Genomic DNA, 13,431 nt, shown 5'->3' with positions numbered 1-13,431 from the left:
TATATTTGGCTAGCCTGCTAGCTTAACCAGTCCCCTGAATGATCATATTAACCATAACTGAATTTTCCATTTTTGAATCAACCTACCTGCTGGAATGTAATTTATGACTGGCCTTTTGTCTCCCTTAAAAGCACTTCACCTCATGTCAAGTCTTCCTCTTTCAACTAACACTTCACACATTCAAACTAAAGCAGAAAAGAAGAAAGCCAAAAATATCATTCAAGCCACTTATGCTGTTTTCTCTATCACCTCTGGCTTGATCAAATGACATGTAAGCGTTGGTTTACTAGTTGTGCAATCAGAGCGTTTGCACCCGCCGCAAGAACGTGTGACCTCATGGTGAAAAGGTCTAAAATGACTTCTTGTCGTTACAGGATGCTTAAGCATTGTAAAAACAAAAAATGTTCGACCAAAGTAGTAGTTCTGAGTAGCATGCGTTTTGCCACCGCGTCATGATAGAATGAGCTGAGGTAGTCTGACGAGACTTGAGAGAGGTGAACGAGGGGAGGCGGAAAAATGTCCTCATCACCCCAGGGTCCTGCTACAGATAAATGGTGGGCATTGCGTTTCCTTCATTAGTCTGCGCGGCATGACGGTTCAGCGAGGGGAGAAGGCGACGGCGACAGGAGCGTGTAAATGAGACGTCGCCCCCCTCCCCGCTCCTTCGTCTTCAAACGACGGCGAGGAGGAGGAAGATGAGGCGGAGGGGTGAAGGTACAGCGGGAGAGCGAGGTGACAGACGAGAGCGCAGCAAAGCTTCTCGTCATTAGAGCGCAGCGTGCTGCTCATTGCGCGGTGATGTGGGGACGCGCATCGGGAAGGGAGGAGGGCCACGGGTGACGGACCGCGGGCCCCGGGCGGGGGCAAAATCGGGCTCCCAGCATGCCACGGCACCGGCAGGCGGCGGTAATCCGCATCATTAGCGGCACAGCGGCCCGCTCTGCGGCACAAAGGCTGATATTAATTGGAAAGATAAACCGAGATGGGCTCATAGTCGTATATATACTTCTGTTATCGCAACTCGAGCGGGGAAAATGTGCACGGCAGGTGTGTGAGCTGCGTAAGGGGAAATGTGGACACACGCACACACACGTCAACAAACACGGTAAGTCAAGTGTGAAAGTGAAAAGGAAGGACGAGGCTGAATTAATTGACCTGTTATTGCGTCATTACATTTCCGCCAATCGTGGGTGCTCAGGAATCTTTTCAGGGTGGGACCAAGACATTTGGTCAAGTTCTGACCTCATGTTGTTAGACTTAATGGAGCTCCGTGTTTTATGGCGAGTCATCCAACGTCGTTGTGCCCATATACGACGAAAACTGAAATTCCCTGACAATTTAGCAGTCTAGTGTACGAGGTTTCAAATTTGGTAGCAAGCAGATAACATTTGTTGGGTCCCCTGAAATGGTCCAAAATCCCCCTAAAATGGCCACTTCAAACAAAAAATGACTTTTTCTGGGGACTTTTTTGCGGGTCAACACACTCCGACCAAAATTCATGTTGAGAAGGGATGAATTTTAAAACAATTTAGGGGGATGGCTCTACTCATGATTGACAAGCCAAACAAATGTCAAGCTGCTCTGTGGGATACATTTTCAAAACATTACCTTTTAAACAAAAATGACCCTGGAATGGCTGCTTTAAACCAAACCCTTCTTGTGTCACATTTGTGGCTAGGGTTGTGGGGGGAAACAAACAAAAAGAAAAATAAATCATAAAGTCCACCACAAAACTTGGTCAACGCAAAAATTTCAATTACATAATATTAATAAAAGCATATTTGCACCGCCCGGAACCATTTGGCCGCTGTCCAAGTTCACCGCGCCGACATTTGTTGCAGACGGACGCACTGTTGGCCCAGTGGAAAAGCATTGCCCAAAACGACAAAGGAACATCTTTTTAAGACACTATTAAATGTGTAATGTACATATAACATTATGTATGAGTGAGCTGAATGGTAGTTAGCCTTTGCTTTAATTTTCACCTAAAACATGGGAATCGCTAGCACACTAATGCTAATTGCGAATGCTAACCGTTTCGCAAAGGCTGATGTTGTTGTCTCAAATTCTGCACAGTTTATACCATACACTCAGTACCAACATATGCAGTTTAATGGTAGACGTCCAACTCTCATAAATGAGAATGTATAAAGCGATTACTGGAGTCCAAGACGAAATAATATCGACAGGATAATCGATTCTAAAAAGATTAGATAGTGACAGCCCCATTTGTGGCTCTACTAAAGATTCCAGACAAATTTCATGTTGCTGAGTGAAATTGGCTTTCGTTTTTGAAGAACCCCTGCAAATGGCTAAAAATAATCCTAAAATGGAGGATGTATCTCTTTGGGCATAGGTTCTTGAGACTTTTTGTGGGTCTACTCATGATAGACATGCATTTGAGGTTTTATGTCGGTCAGGAACCATGCTTTAGAGGTAGTATCAAAGGCGTAGGTGAGACTTGAACCGTCCCCCCCTCCCAGTAGTTATCCCGAATGGCCGCCTTGGGTTCTCTGCTGCAGTTGAGTAAAATTACTGTCCCTGACCACAATACGAGCAACTGCAATATTCTTCAAAGACATTTACTTAGTTTGGAGTGAGAAGGCGCTTCAAGGCTTTTGAGTGGCAGCGTAATTACCGCGAGGCATTTGCAAGACCAAGCATACAGTGAGAATGAGATCACAGCACTTTAACGCTGTGAAATGTTGATTGGATTTGTGTGACTGAGTCGCACAGAAAAGTTTACCCGAGATGCCGTGGCCTGCTTGTTTACAAACTACACGCCAATGAGTTGAGACGCTTGATGACGCAGAATATTTCAGCGAGGTCCAAGAAGCAGCACGTGTTTTTGTGACTGACTCCACGATGGTCATTGCGTGGTGACGCCTCTCACTGGACCTTCTGCGTGGCCAGGCTTTTATCTGATTTTAGCGTTCAAATGGATTATCCCGAGTCCTCCGCCGTGACCGACGCAAAAAAAAAAAAAAAAAAAAAAAAAAAGCTAGGTCTTCTGTTTAGTATGGCTTTCCTCTGCGTTTTTCCTCTCGAAAAGCACAGCTGCAGTCATTTGTTATGCCACAGGGCAGTGGAAAAACAAACAAACAAAAAAAAAACCATATATATATTTTTTTCCCCTCCAGGATCCCCCGCTGGGTTACTGCCCAACGATAGGAACAGGAAGCCCTCTGTCATCTGTCCCGTTTTAGTGTGTCATCGCTCTTTTGTTTCTGAGAATAATCCGAAACTCCGGACACCAAACAGACTGGAAAAGAACGACTCTCATGCATCTGGTGTGCCCGTGACAGGCCAACTATCTTCATAAGGACGCAGCTTAACTGAACCTTGACAACTTATCCTCAAGTGTGTGATTCTTCTTGTTTGTGACGGTCCATCTTTTTGGAAGGACCTGGCTGAACCAGATGTTGGCAACTTATCTTCCAGTATGTGAAATTGTTGTTCATGACTGGCCACAGACAAATTGTCTTCTTTACGGACCAAGCTTAAAATGGACAGAACAGTGTGAAAGTTTTTTTTGTTTTTTTTTAAGAGCAAAGGCCACCGAAACCTCATAGTCCAATCGGATGATCGAGAAACTGCGTTAGTGAAAGTGCTTATCAGAGTAGAATCCATCCATCCATCCATTTTCTGAGCCACTTCTCCTCACCAGGGTCGCGGGAGTGCTGGAGCCCATCCCAGCTGTCATCGGGCAGGAGGCGGGGTACACCCTGAACTGGTTGCCAGCCAATCGCAGGGCACATAGAAACAAACAGCCATTCGCACTCACAGTCATGCCTACGGGCAATTTAGAATCTCCAATTAATGCATGTTTTTGGGATGTGGGAGGAAGCCGGAGTGCACGGAGAGAACATGCAAACTCCACACAGGCGGGGCCGGGGATTGAACCCGGGTCCTCAGAACTGTGAGGCTGACGCTCTAACCAGTCGTCCACCGTGCCAGAGTAGCATCCACCAATCCTTTTTTTGTCCATACAAATGAACTCGAGGAACTGCTGTAGTAGCTTTTTTTGTGAATTATAGATATGCGTGTCATAGCATGCGTGAAACACACGCGTGATGGAGTTTGCAGTAGTAACTGCCACAGTGAACTAGCAGCTGATGAAAGGTGGCAGCCAGCAAGGAGAAAACGAGAGCAAGAGATGTTCTGCTAGTTGCACTACATCCAGTTTGTGATCTGGCCCGTGGGCTACATAATGCCCCGCAACCCCCCCCCACAGTCCCTGGAGCTCCCGATCCGCAGTGCGCAGCGGAAAATACCAACACATTTATTTCAACTCGCTATTGACTCTGGGAGCCCCTTGTCCTTCCCAAAATGGCTTAAATAAGCCGCAGGGGGGCGTGCAGCCGTGGAAACAAACACACGCGTGCAAAGACGACCATTATGTGTCTCTTGCTGCTTCCCCCGGGGTAGCCCACGCTCAGCTCTTCATCGTAGCGTGACACAACCAGAAGGGAGGCGAGAGGAAGCCGTTGAAGAGAGAAAAACTGGAAGTTGGGGGATGACAATGTACACGTTTCACACGATTTGAAGCGTGGCAAAGTCCGAGCCAGTGACAATTGCTTTCATCACAAAGGAGGCGTGGCCAATTAGTATCAGATGCCAAGGTTATCACTGGTTGCACCTCCCTGCGATACATTTGCATGCGTTGTTACACTTCGGATACTTAAGGCTTCTTTATACTGACGTCACTGCGGCTGTCCTGGGGCAGTTTGCCTTTATACTCGAGTGCAACCCACGCGCGCAGTTTTGAAAGTGTACTGCAGTTCACCTCCAAGTCGGGGGTGTCGCTACGGCTGGTAGTGGCTAGGACACCACAGGGTGGAGTTTCCTCTGCATTTTTATGGCCATTTCCAGTAGCTTGTCCCCAACAATGGGGACCGTGGAACAGTGTCTGCTAGAACAAATGGACCGAGACGACACCTTTAATTATGCTGGAAAATCGATCGAGAAGGCGGCGGCGTAGATGGTATGTAGAACCAATGGGCACGCTGAGTACATCATCACAGCATGTGAGTTAAACGGACCAATCACGAGAGATGATCTCCGCGTCGTTCGACGGGCAGCAACAATTTTTGCCGTGTGCGCGTCAAGCGACGCAGAGGGGCCGCGCGGGCCAATTCGTCGGTCACGTGATGCAACGCGGGCATTGTTACACACAAGACAGCGAGCTCTGAAGCAGCTGTTTGTCAAACCAATTTCCGTCAGAGCTGCACTCTCTTTCAACTGCACTATTTGCGTCAGTTTTACAGATGCCACGCCCACTGCGCCGGTGGCGTGTCGTGGTCATGACAGCTAACTGGACACAGGGCGGTACTAGATGTTGGAGTAAACACAGAGGCGTCTGTTTGACCAGGTCTGTACAGGAAGCCAAATGTAAGGCATCCCTCGCATATTTGTACTTTTTTGTACTATTTCTAACTCTTCACAAATTAGCCTATTAGTCTGTTTTTTTCAGTGGAACCTTACCTCATCTATTTGCTGAAAAAGTCACTGATTCACAATTTTTTGGCTCTTTCTGAAACGCCTTAAAATGCCGCCAAAGATTCAAGATGTTTGTTGTCACATCCACAGTAAAAACACAACGGTAGCACCGAGCAAAGAAATTCTCACTGTGCTCGTCTCCCTCCACTTATACAAAGAATATAAAATATAAAATAGTCAGTCTAAATCGAAAGGTAGTACAGTAATTGTTAAGTTTAAGATCAGGTGACTTAAGGTCAGTCTGGGTTGTTACAGAGAGTCTTTGCCACCATTTATTTTTAGAGCTAATGTAAGATGAGTTTTAATGTTTTGTGATCACTTTTTTTGCTATTCGTGCCAGGGCTGAGTCCCTATCAACCGTGAGTGATAGGGGGATTACTGTATCACGGTACTTTAAAACACATTTTGTACTAATATTTTTAAATATATAATCTAGAATTCTAAGACATTTTTTACAACAATCTTCTCCGCCTGCGCCTTTCATCACAGGCTAGGCAGGATGCGGGGCCTCTCTCTTTCTTTCCCGCCCTCTCTGAAGCACATCACACACTATTTCATGCTCGCTCCCCTCCCTCACGCGCCTCTTGCATTAAATGATACTGTTTATACACAGCAGCATCTATCATCCCATTTCACACTTCCCCAGGCTTGTTTATCCGCCTCGGGTTCTGGGGCGACGTGAAGGCACACTACTGCCTCTTCCTTCCTTGTTTCCTTCCTTCCATCCCCGCTTTCCCGTCCCCTCCGAGCTTGGCTGCTCGTGGCCGTTGATAGACGAAGGCTTATTAAAACTCGGGCACTGCCGTTTGATCCACGTCTGGGTGGGCGCGAGGGGGGAGAGCGATGACGTCGTTTAGTGTCCGCTAACGCGTTGTTTTTATCGACAACAAATGTCCGCAGAGTCGCTCGCGGAGCACAGCGAGGGGCTTCTGTGATGCAATCAGCGAGAGCCGCAGCGTAATCATCAACGGCACAATAATAACAAACTGCTTACAGTACAGCACATACCGTTATTAGATTCGTTTCACGTACTTTTGAAGGCGAGGAAAAGTAAATTCCGCGTGAGTTTTGACGCACTACGCTGCGACGCACAGATTTTTTTTTTTGTCAAAGATTTGGACTGACGGTTCAGTGAGAGGACAAGCTCTGTAGTTCTCCTTCTGTTCTGCCGGGGAAAAATAATCTCATTTTCGATGCCAGTTCCAGTCCGACTCGCAATATAATTAACTTAAGCATAGAGCAGCTATGAGTAATGACTTTCGCTAATCCAGAGCCGCGTGACTCGCGCAAACACACGCGTAAACTTTGGGGTTGGTATCGCTATAGTTTTCTTACATATTAAGCATAAATCCGCAAATTGAATAAAAGATGCTGAAATGCATGCAAAATTGTTTTTCTTTATTTATTTTTTAATAAACCATGAACTTTTTTTTGTTGAACAAAAAAAGCCACACGATTTGATCCAGGGTTGTCTGCATTTGGGGTTTATCAAAACAAAATAATGCTGACAGGTCCCTAAACATCATAATTTGCATTGCAATCAATGTTAAATTCTTTGTTTGTTTCCATGTTTAACATGTTGAATTTTCCCACCTGATTTAATATCAGGTTGTTGAAGATTTTGTTCTGTAGTAATACAGTTAGTAACAACGATTTTGTTACTTTGCAATGTATACTGAAATCCACATTCATTTACATTAATTTACTTTAATGTAATGAATAACCTCCCTGACTTAATCCAAAATTGTTGGGACTTTGTTTACGAAAACATAATAACAGAGATGGGCTCCATTTTAGATGCAGGCGTGACTGAGTTGCACATGATGTTACTTGAGATTTTACAATGAAATCAACATTAATTCAGTTTAATCCAATGTGATGCATTTTTTTCACCCGATTTATTCCAAGCTTGTCGGCACAGTTTACTAAAACAAAGTAACGGCGGCAGCCTCTCAGTCTTATAATTTTCATTGAAATCAATGTTTATTAAATGTGATGAATGTTCTCCCCCAACCTAACCCAAGTTTCGCGGCCCCTGAGGTCAATTCAAACAAAGTAACGGCTAATTGGATTTTTTTCAAAATGGAAAGATCCTGTTTGGATGGATGTTTTGAAAAAATGTCACAAACATTTAGCGTTACATACTTCTCATTGGCCATTAAATGTGTTTTTACGTTTTCCCTTGTTCAGTTGCATAGATTTCTCGTGTATAATGCAAAATCCCCCCCCCCCCCCCCCCCCCCAAAAAAAATTGTCAAAAGTCAATAGTGTGCATTATACATTGGTATAGGAGAAAATGAAAAAGACTTTCACATTTTATAAATGTATGCCGCCATCAGGAAGTTATGAAAAAGCTGTACACGTTCATTCCAATGTGCCACCGCCCACTAGAGGTTATGAAAAAGTTGTACACTTACATTCTACTATGACACCGAGAGGTTATGGAAAAGGCGTAGCCTACACTTTCATTCCAATATGACAGGGGTACATGTGACTGCATATATATACAATTGGGCTTATAAATTTACATACCCAGGCAGAATTTGTGAAATAGTTTTTATTTTTTTTGTTTTTAAATATGACTGATGACTGAACAACAACCATCATTAATTTCTTTCTGAAATGATTGACAGTTTAATTTCAATCCCATTAAAAATAAAATGAAATGTGTATCGCCTGGCCCTTCAGGTTTTCTTTGAACAATTGTACCCATCTTACAAATTCTGCCTGGATAATCAAACACATTTTACGCTTCATAATACGCCACACATTTTCAATGGGAGACAGGTCTGGACTGCAGGCAGGCCAGTCAAGTAGCCGCACTCTTTTACTATGAAGCAACGCTGTTGTAACACATGCAGAATGTGGTTTGGCACTGTCTTACTGAAATAAGCAGGGGCGTCCATGAAAAAGATGTTGCTTGGATGGCAGCATATGTTTCTCCAAAACCTGTATGTACCTTTCAGCATTAATGGTGCCTTCACAGATGTGTAAGTTACCCATGTCATTGGCACTAACACAGCCCCATACCATCACAGATGCTGGCTTTTGAACTTTGCGTCCATAACAGTCCGGATGGTTATTTTCCTCTTTGGTCCGGAGGACACGACGTCCACAATTTCCAAAAACAATTTGAAATGTGGAGTCGTCGGACCACAGAACACTTTTCCACTTTGCATCAGTCCATCTTAGATGAGCTCGGGTCCAGAGAAGCCGTTGGTGTTTCTGTGTGTTTGATTAGCATTCCTCAACTTTCTCAGTCTTTTTTGCCACGTCCCAGCTTTTTTTGGAACGTGTTGCAGCCATAAAATTCCAAGTTCATGATTATTTGCTAAAAACAATAAAGTTTATCAGTTTGAACATTAAATATCTTGTCTTTGTAGTGTATTCAATTAAATATAGGTGGAACATGATTTGCAAATCATTGTATTCTGTTTTGATTTATGTTTAACACAACGTCTCAACTTCATTGGAATTGGGGTTGTACACGAGAAATTATGGTATCATCCAGATACAGTATGTATCCAACATGGGTTTTCATCCAATACGGTGTATTGTAGCGTCATTGCTGTATGGGGATACTGGCAAAGTATCGCAATATCGTGTCTAGTGGGTGTGATTGTGATTTGCAATGTTGACAATACATGAAGTGAATACGGAGAGCCCATTAAAAACTTGGTTGACGGCAGTTTATTGACGCTATCCCAATAACGATATTCTGTATCACACCGAGTGTAAATGGCTTGAATTCCTTCATGCTAAATCTCTGTTGAGGTAAGCTAAAGACATTAGCTGAGCTGTCAATAAGCACGCTGATTGTTGCGGATAAATGCCCGTGATTGAAGCGACCGATTAAAGGTGGAGGGACGCCGCACTGTTCAGGGCGGACAGCAGAAAAGAGACAAATATTGAATCCCATTAAACGCAGCCGTGTGTGTCCGACAGGCGTCAAGCGGGCCAGCCGGCGAGCATCGCCTTCCAAGTCGAGCGTTTCGCAGCTAGCACACTACATTCTCGACTCGCCCTTGTGGTTTATTAAAACACAATAACCACGATAGGCTCTTATTCCTTATTTATACAAAGCTCATTCTTTTCAATTTTGCACTGAAAGAAATGTTAATTCAGTTCAACTCAATGTGACTAATGTTCTCCTAATCAGAGTTTATCAGCATTTGGGGTTTATCAAAACAAAGTAACGACAAATTCAGCTCCATTTTTTATGCAGTTGTTACTTTTTGATGCACCACGTCAATGATGTTACTTTGATTGTTTTGCATTGAAACCAACGTTAATTTGAGTTTTGTACAAATGTGCTCACGCGACTTGAGGCTCATTATAACAAAGAAACAGCATCTGGCCCAATCTTTTGAGTCATGATGTTACTTTCGATTTTACATTGCAAACAACCTTAATTTGTAGGTTTGATGAATGCTCTTGAGGTTTATTAAAACGAAGTAGCAATGACAGGCTCTTAGACTTTATATTTAACATTGAAATAAACGTTTATTCAATGTGATGAATAAAGCATTCGTCTGACTTAATCCACGTTTGTTGGCACAATAAAACAAAGTAATTGAGACCGGCTGAACATTGGATGGCTTTGTGACTTTGTTCTTTTTTTTGTACCATCATCACAATGTTACTTTAAGTTATAACTAAATCACCAACTATTCACAGTTTAATTAATTCACAGTCGTCGGCACAGTGTATTAAAACAAAGTAACGACAATAGGCTATTATACTTACATTGGAAACGGTGTTAATCCGTAAATTCATTTGATATTTAATGTGGTGATTTTTCTCCTCCAATTTAAACTCCTAATTAGTTTTCACTTGGAGTTTATTAAAAACAAAATCCATTTTTGATGGTGGTGTTAGTCTTAGTTCTTCGTTACATAAACTCAGTTCAAGTCAACATCAAATCACAGTTTAACATCATCATGTTCCTTTTGCATTAAAATATTTGTTTTTAATATATGCTTGACATTCAAATGAATATGAATTTGCAGTTTAGTTAGTTTACTTAATCCCGGTTATTGGCACTCGGTTCATTAAAATAGTAACGACAAGAGGATCTGTCACTTTATATTTTCCATTGAAATCAACGCTAATCCGTACTTTCATTCATTTTTATCTTGAAAGTGATGATTTTTCTCACACAACTTAATCCAAGGATGTCGGCACTTGGGGTCTATTTCAAAAAAGCAACAGAGACCAGCTCCAGTTCTGATGGTGTTACGACTCTTTGTTGTTCATTCCATAAACTCCTGCTGTTCCTTTAGATTTTTACATTGAAATCAACATCAATTTGCAGTTTAAGTCAATGTTTAACATGTTGAACCAAGTTGATGAACAAGGTTTGACAGCACGTGGGGTTTATTTCAACAAAGTAACGACGACAGGCGCTTGGACTTGATATTTTACACTGAACTCAACATTGACTCTGGCGAGCATCTCCTTCCAAGCCGAGCGTATCGCGGTTTACCCGCTACGGCATCGGTCACACCTTTCTCTCCCCTTCTCACAGTGGCGGGGGGATTACAGACGAGGACGGGGGCCTAAGGGATATTTAAAGTAGCATTTCAAGGGAATCTGCCCCGCTTTACAGCCTCCCTGGGCCCCCTGTGACCGGGCCCTCTTCTGCCTCTTAACTCCAGCTCCTCTAATCAATCTCCTCCGCTCTCGTCACGGTGCAGAAAGAGAGAGCGGAGGAAAAGGGAGATGAGATGGATGGAAGAAATAGGTGAATTGCCACGGATTTGCAGGGCTCTGCGGGAGTTTTTACCCCCTCGCATTTGCGGCTAACAGTGTGCAAAGTTGTACGGCGACACCACTGGGACAAACTATGATGTGCGGCGCTAAGATGGACTCGTTGCTCGCTCGTTTCAAAATGGCAAATTCTCCAAAGGTGAACAGTGTTTTAACTCCAGCCAAATACAACACTTACAAATCAGAATTGCTTTAAAGATTAACGGACCTTTAGTAGGTTTAAAATGCTTCTGCTATATTTTCGGGGAGGGTAAAAACACATTCACTTGGATTTGGTGCTGCATTGTTCATTTCCTAAATAATGTCGCACTTACCTAAAAAAGAAAGCATTAAGGTTTTTTTTATACAGTTAAATATTTATTTAAATGTTACATTATTTTGTTGGATCATTTTTTTCATTTATTGGAGAATGTCAAAAAAATGGAGCCCAAAAAAAAATAGGAAATTACATTTCTTTTTTTTTTTTTTTTTCCTCCACAGTTCAAACCACTATAGCTGCACTTGCCTGCATTCTTTATTTCTTATAAAATACAGATAAAAGTAAAATAATAATTACTGGAGAATCAGGTTTCATTGGAAAATAGTTTTTACTTTACAAACTATTGATGTTCCACTTTCCTAAAAGAAAAAGAATAGTGTATATGTGGATGTATATATATATATATATATATATATACACATCCTCAATTCCAATGAAGGTGGGACGTTGCGTTAAACATAAATAAAAACAGAATGATTTGCAAATCATGTTCGACTTATATTTAATTGAATACATTACAAAGACAATATATCAAATGTTCAAACTGATCAACTTTATTGTTTTTCGCAAATAATCATTAACTTAGCATTTTATGGCTGTAACACGTTCCAAAAAAGCTGGGACAGGTGGCAAAAAAAGAAAGAGGAATGCTCATCCAACACCTGTTTGGAACATCCCACAGGTGAACAGGCTAATTGGGAACAGGCGGGTGCCATGATTGGGTATAAAAGGAGCTTCCCTGAATGGCTCAGTCAGTCACAAGCAAAGATGGGGCGAGGTTCACCGCTTTGTGAACAAGTGCGTGAGAAAATAGTCGAACAGTTTAAGGACAATGTTCCTCAACGTACAATTGCAAAGAACTTAGGGATCCATAATACCATTAAAAGGTTCAGAGAATCTGGAGAAATCACTGCATGTAAGCGGCAAGGCCGAAAACCAACATTGAATACCCGTGACCTTTGATCCCTCAGGCGGCACTACATCAAAAACCGTCATCAATGTGTAAAGGATATCACCACATGGGCTCAGGAACACTTCAGAAAACCAATGTCAGTAAATACAGTTCAGCGCTACATCCGTAAGTGCAGCTTGAAACTCTACTATGCAAAGCAAAAGCCATTTATCAACAACACCCAGAAACACCGTCGGCTTCTCTGGGCCCGAGCTCCTCTAAGATGGTCCGATGCAAAGTGGAAAAGTGTACTGTGGCTCGACGAGTCCACATTTCAAATTGTTTTTGGAAATTGTGGATGTCGTGTCCTCCGGGCCAAAGAGGAAAAGAACCATCCGGACTGTTATGGACGTAAAGTTCAAAAGCCAGCATCTGTGATGGTATGGGGCTGTGCTAGTGCCAATGGCATGGCTAACCTACACATCTGTGAAGGCACCATTCATGCTGAAAGGTACATACAGGTTTTGGAGAACCATGCTGCCATCCAAGCAACGTCTTTTTCATGGACGCCCCTGCTTATTTCAGCAAGACAATGCCAAAGCACATTCTGCACGTGTTACAACAGCGTGGCTTCGTAGTAAAAGAGTGTGGCTACTAGACTGGCCTGCCTGCAGTCCAGACCTGTCTCCCATTGAAAATGTGTGGCGCATTATGAAGCGTCAAATACGACAACGGAGACCCCGGACTGTTGAATGGCTTAAGCTGTACATCAAGCAATAATGGGAAAGAATTCCACCTACAAAGCTTCAACAATTAGTGTTCTCAGTTCCCAAACGTCAATTGAATGTTGTTAAAAGAAAAGTTGATGTAACACAGTGGTAAACACGACCCTGTTCCAGCTTTTTTGGAACGTGTTGCAGCCATAAAATTTGAAGTTAATGATTATTTGCTAAAAACAATGAAGCTGATCAGTTTCAACATGAATTATCTTGTCTTTGTATTGTATTCAATT

The 13,431-nt window shown here is 42.7% G+C and overlaps 1 protein-coding gene across 14 annotated transcripts in view; it reads right to left on the bottom strand.

The window, feature by feature from the left end:
* LOC133411507 (receptor-type tyrosine-protein phosphatase F-like) overlaps positions 1-13,431 on the bottom strand; it is a 216,458-nt gene that overhangs the window by 34,329 nt on the left and 168,698 nt on the right. The window lies entirely within an intron of this gene.

Source organism: Phycodurus eques, chromosome 13 (assembly GCF_024500275.1).
Source record: "Phycodurus eques isolate BA_2022a chromosome 13, UOR_Pequ_1.1, whole genome shotgun sequence".
NCBI classification, from domain to species: domain Eukaryota; kingdom Metazoa; phylum Chordata; class Actinopteri; order Syngnathiformes; family Syngnathidae; genus Phycodurus; species Phycodurus eques.
The sequence above is the reverse complement of the archived record's forward strand: the minus strand, read 5'-3'. Positions and strand labels throughout refer to the sequence as shown.